Raw genomic sequence first — 6,709 nt, 5'->3', positions numbered from 1 at the left:
ATAAGAATTAGTATATGAACAACTCAAATAAGACCCCAACTCAGAAGACATATACTTACTGACTTTTTCGAAGGTGTCACTATTAGGATCTCAAGAACACTAGAAAGGTTGGTTTGATTACAAAAAGTTGCATATTTTTTTATGTGTTTCATATATACTTTTATTTGGCTTCATAACATTTTTTATTTTCACTGTGAAATTTTGTAGTCACTCCTAGCCTATATTCGGCATTGTATCGAAAATGTTGTTTTTAACCTATTTTGGTCTATGATGAATATTACTGGAGTTTAATCCCAACTCCAAACCGTTATTTTTAACACCTCGACACATGTTTCAAACACCAAGGGATCATCTTCAGAAGGAAGATTTGTTTTGAGCCCACAACAGTTTGGATTTAGGAAAGTTGTATCAACATCACACACTTCTCAATGTTTTACCAAATTTATTTAAAAAGTTTCCAAAATAATGAACAATATATGGGAATATTTACAGATGTAACGGCTGTATTTGACTGTTGATCATAAAACAGTCTTACATAAAATGAGTTATTACAGTGTATAGTCTATATGTAGTCAAACTGAACGGCTAAATAAAACACTAAGTACCGGGTCTGATAAATTTACTAATTAATACCATCTAAAACCTCCCACATTAAAATAATGATTGGACCTCATATGAATTTCTTACCTCTTACTCAGAGTAAACCAGCCGTATCGATGTTTTTATGCCATTCAAAGTGACTTCTTATATACTATACATGGACAATCATTTGAGCTATTCAACTCATCTTGTTGCAATTCCCAATTCTGATATTAGATATTGAATAAACCAATTAAAAAAAAACAAAGGTATTTTAATGATACACGATTTTTTATTGTTTCTATAATAAATTTTTTGTCAGGAATGATACCAAGAAATTTGGCTCTAGGAGGGTACTCAATATTTTCATTATGGAATTTGATTCAACTATTTCTGAAAACATTTCGTAACATTGAAGCCATGATGATATTTGAAGAATTCACTTTGTTTTCTTGTACACTATTTCTATTGTAAATTGAAATGTTAATACATTTAGTATAGCCAAAGAATTGACATCAGAAATTAAACAGGTTTCAGAATTTATCATTGCAGTAACAACATATGTTTTCAACTAATTATGTAGTCCATACATATTGTTTCCTGTTGAATAAATAATTTTAAAACCAATTATAAAGAGAACCTCGGACACCTATATTATGCAACAAAAAGAAAATTATGGTTCACAGTACCAAATTCTTTTTAGGTCTAATGAAAGAACTCTCCATTTTTTGTTTCAATCTAAATCTAGCTGAAATAGGGTTAATAATTTAGACTTTTCAAAATATTCAAACGATCTAGAATGTACTGATTTCTCAATGATTTGAGATGAAGTTGAAATTGGTCTGTAATTTATCATCTGGTATATTCTACCTGCTTTAAATAATGTTGAAAAAGAAAGATATATCAGTTTACTTTTAAGTGACGCTAGCTACAGGGATTCATGTCGCCCATTATTTGTAAAGCAAAAAATTCTGACCTCAGTATGTCTTTTTATTTTGGAAACAGTGTGTCTTATCCACAAAAAATAAAAAAATCAATTTAGTAACACCTCAACTTATAGTACACGTCAGTCTTACTCCATTTCCCTTCCCACACCTTCTCTAGCCCTTACACAAAATTCTATCATTTTCAATAGCAAGAAGTTATTTAACCACCTTCCCATTATATTAAGGCGAATATATAATGAAAAGAAATTCAGAAAGAAAGTGAAAGAATTCCTTGTTGGGAGGCCCTATTATAGTGTGGACGAATTCTACCAAGGCTCTATCGAATAATTGGCATGTAGCTTTGTGTAAACAAGTTATTGAAACCAACACGAAATGGCTATCAATGTTCATTGTGTAGCATTATATATTTACATTTACCTAATACAGCTGGACTTAATATTGTTCTGTCCATATACTCTGCTTTTGTCTCTAAGCATTATTTTATAAATATTACTGGAGTTTTTTCCCCAACACCAAATCGTTATTTTTAACACCTCGACACGTGTTTCGATCACCAAGTGATCATCTTCAAAGAGGAAGATTAAAACACCAAAGGTTCCAAACAGTGCATCATAAATTATTTTATAGTTTATATTTGTTAATTGTCCCATATACATATTTTACTTTACTAGACTTTGCCAATAAGATGTTCATATCTTGGGTAATAAAGCATATTTTGTTTTGATTTGAAGTGACGCTAATTCTGATTTGCCTTTTTCAACCTTTTCAATGCCAATTTCGTCAATCCTGGAGGTTTTCTCGAATCTAACATACTAATTATTTCTTCAGGTTCATTAAGATTGAGTTACAATTTACATAGACGATAATTTTCATTGAATACCAAATGATAAATTTTTACCAACAGTAACAAAATAATTGTTGAATCTTTCAAAGATATCTTCATTTCCACTTACAGATATGTATTTAATTTAATCATTTCCATGATTCGCATTATTAAATAGAATTTCGTTTGATTTCCAAACGAACTTTGAAGCAGGGTTCATTAAATTTTTCTTCATATTAGTTCTCGGGAATTCAAAAAATTCTTTGACTAATTTGTTATACTGATTATACAGAGTGGCCACTTTTTTAATGGGATTGTATTGGAGATATCATAAGAAGAATAATTTCTGTCCTTTTAATTTTATTCCCACATCATTTAAAAAATTATTAAAAAAGGTTACATACATTTTTATGTGATAGTCAATTCTCCTCAATTTAACGTAATCAGATTTCGAATCCAACGTTTCGTACTCTCTGGGCCATCCTCTACCTCATTTTTTTCAATACGAACCTGCATATTTAATGACGCTTTTCGAAATAACTTTTCACGCTGAATTCAACGATATGTCATACAATGTCATTCAACTTGATTTTCAGGTGATTTGACCCTTATCCAAATTTCTTTGGTTTGGATCTGTATTAAATTTACCTTTGGTGAAATTAATACATGCAATACATTTCGATAAGAAAATTAAATCATTCATCTTAAACTTAATGGAACGTATCATAATCATGGTAAGAAAGAAGTAATGATTATTTACATATTTCAAGAGGAGAAAAACCTAATTCACAATAATTAAACAAAAATATCATTTATTTGAAAGGAAAATTAAATGATTGTTCGAAAGAAAATAAAAATTAATGAAGTAAGTGTTCGAAATGTCCACCATTTTGTAAAATGCACTTTGCTTGCTTATTTCGTCTCTTTGAATACCTTCCAATGCATTCTCAATCTTCTCGCAAGGAATCACTATTGTTGGATTTGTCATTTGTTCTGTTGAAACAAATTACAGAATTCAACTTTTTTTTCAAGATCATTACGATATAATTTTTTCGAACACTTACTTCATCAATTTTTATTTACTTTCAAATAATCATTTAATTTTTTTTTTCAAACAAATGATAGTTTCATTTAATATGAAATAGGTTTTTCTCCTCTTGAAATATGTAAATAATTATTACCTGTTTCATGCTTTGATTCTAATAAGTTCCATTCGTTTAAGATGAGTGAGTTGATTTTCTTATCGAAATGTATTGCATGTTGTTAATTGAACTAAAGATAAATTTATTACAGATCCGAACCCAAGAAATTTGGATAAGGGTCAAAATCACCTGAAAATCAACATTGAATGACATATCGTTTAATTCGGCGTGAACAATTATTTCGAAAAGTGTCATGAAATACTCATTTCATTTATTCATTTATCCTGAATATATACAGACAGAGTCCAATTACATATACACAGTACCTAAACTACACTAAACCTAACACATATATAGATAAAAAGATACAATTGACAATAAAATTATTATAAATATAAAATCCCTATAATGAAATATATAAAATCATTGCAAATAGGTGTTAAAAAATATAGGAAATAGAAACGGGCTAGTGTGTAAATTCATAATATATATGTCATATCTGTAAAAATAAAAGAAACATGTAACATTAATTCATTCTTATTGAATAGAGAATAACAGAGATCTGAGATTGGTTGGGGTAATGTTTAAAATATCGATATCAGTGTTTTCAACTAATTTGTTTGTAGTTATCAAGGAGCAATCAACTGGAGAATTTACGTTGAAGTTATGAAATATGCAATCTCTTCGCCTCAGGCGGATATCTGGTATACTGAAATTGATGGAAGCGAGTACATCGGGAAGAAAAATGTTGTTTCGTAATAAATTGAATATGAATTATATTTGAAAATTTTCTCGACGTTTTTTAAGGGTGCTCAAATTAAAATCTTCCATTTGTTTTACATAGGATATCATAAAAGGGTATATTCCATATTTTTTTAGATACATTGACCTGAGATATCGTTTTTGTACCTTTTCCAGCATATCAGAATGCGTCAGCATTTGGGGTGACCATATTACACACGCATATTCGAGTTTTGAACGAATGTAAGAATTAAAAAGTATTTTATAAGTCTTAAAGGTAAATTCATGACAAGTCCTGAGGATGAATCCAAGCCGTCTGAAACATTCCGCTTGCAGTCTTTCAATATGTTCATTGAAGTTGAAGTTTGAAGTAAACACTACACCTAGATCCTTGATTTCATTGACTCTCTCGATAGGAATATTATCAATGTTATAGAGTCTCTTGAAAGGGTTTCTTTTCCTGGTAAAAGTTATTATTCTACATTTGGATACATTCAAAGCCAGGTCATTATCCTTACAGAAAGCAGATATGGAGATAATGTCATTTTATATGAAATCAGTATCTTCAAATGATTTGATGGATCTGTAAATTTTCAAGTCATCAGCGTATAACACAAATTTTGTATACCTAATATAATTAGATATATCGTTGACAAACATAACAAAGATCCATATTGAAAAAACAATGTTAAGGGTGGCCCATAGAGTATGAAACGTTGAATTGGAAATCTGATTACGACAAATTGAAAAGAATTAACTTTCGATTAAAAAATGTTCGTAAAATTTTTTGAAAATATTTGAAATAACGAAGGAAAAAAAGAAAATCAAAATGACATAATTTATTCTTCTTATGATATCTCAATAACCGGGTCTGATTTGTTTGAACCTCTTGATAGTGCTTCTATGAATGCAACTTCATCTCCGTTTGACTGACCTTACTCTTGTGGTTCAAAAGTTTCTAATACAATCCCAGTAAGAAAGTGGCCACCTCCTTTAGGTCGACGATTTATGGGACATCATTGAAATGTCCCATAAATAAAAATCTAAACTGTTGAGGTCTGGTGACCTAGGTGGCCATGACTGTGGAGCTCCCTGACCTATCCACTTATTAGGATAAATCTGATGTAGATATTCTTGGACTTTGAGACTGCAGTGGGTTGGTGCAGAATCATACATTTCATTTTCTAAAATTAGTGCAAATAAAAATTGTGATTCTTCTTGAAGGAAAAGGAGATACTAGTGACTGTCTAGGCAAACAGGTAAAAAGAAGTGTTTTGAATTTTAATACTGAATTTTACTTGTATGAATATAACTTCATTTCCTAACGGTTGCTGCTAGTTTCTGCCAGTTGATCTGCGCCGTAAAGTTATGAACATGATAAGGATAAAGTAGATTATTGATGACTACCCTTTAGATTTAGAACAATATTTCTGGTACTACAAGCTGAATGCTCTTCTTTTTCATTTAAAACTGGTTTTTCGACTCAGAATATTCTAAGAGTACCAGGTTTTTCAGCTACATCTGTATCTTTTGATACAAAAGGTGGCGAAGGATATTTGTGAGTATTTGGCTGTCGGATACCAAACATTTAGGATATCTCACCGCATAAATTCCAATTGGCACAACCATACACACCACACTCAGAATTCATGCATATCGGCATATTCCATAAATATAATTCTGTATTATTCAAAGCTACTAGTTTATAATTACTTTATTCTTAACTTACTTATTCAAGAGAAAGTTAGTGAAGAATTTAACACAAAAATAGGGAAAGAGTAACTGGATCCACCTTGAACAATGCTTTTTTGGGGAGTCTTGCAGGTATGGTTGATCATCACGCATTTATTTTGATTTTACACTCGTTTGAAGTTTGTGAATATTTCTTAGCTATTTTAACCAATGAAACAATTTATAAATTAAAAATTCTAAGTATTTCTATATTCAAATAACACCTTTGATTTTTCCATCAATATATTGGAACTATTTAAAGTGATGCAAAGCATCATGATGTTACCAAGAAAAAAGTAAAAAGAGATTACTCTTTTATTTCATACTGTTTATCATTTTTATATTTCGATGAAGTTCAATTTTGTGACTTCAAGATATTATTTTCAACTATATTTTTGAATAAATTGAAGTACAAAAATAAAATTTTATATATAGGGACTTAAAATGTTGGTGTTTTTGAGTATCACATGGTTTTTGTTAAAATTTTATATGATATTTATCAATATTGACAAATTGGTCATTATTAGGTGTGATGTAGCACTCATATTTATGAACACATTGAACCGTTCAGCAGATACTTTTCAGTCTTCCATATTTTAGTTATTAGTACAGTTAAGGTTTAGTCAAAACTTTTCAAAGGTTAATGTTTCACCATCACCTTAGTTAACATCAAGATGTGTAATTACTTCTGTTTTGTGTTAGGTAACTCAGTTACAAAGTAACAATCAGTAAAAAAATATTCAATA

The sequence above is a fragment of the Leptinotarsa decemlineata genome, unplaced genomic scaffold (genome assembly GCF_025532065.1).
Source record: "Leptinotarsa decemlineata unplaced genomic scaffold, Ldec_3_MD MMD2_tig00000010_RagTag_RagTag, whole genome shotgun sequence".
In the NCBI taxonomy this organism is placed as follows: domain Eukaryota; kingdom Metazoa; phylum Arthropoda; class Insecta; order Coleoptera; family Chrysomelidae; genus Leptinotarsa; species Leptinotarsa decemlineata.
Note: the sequence above shows the minus strand (reverse complement) of the source record.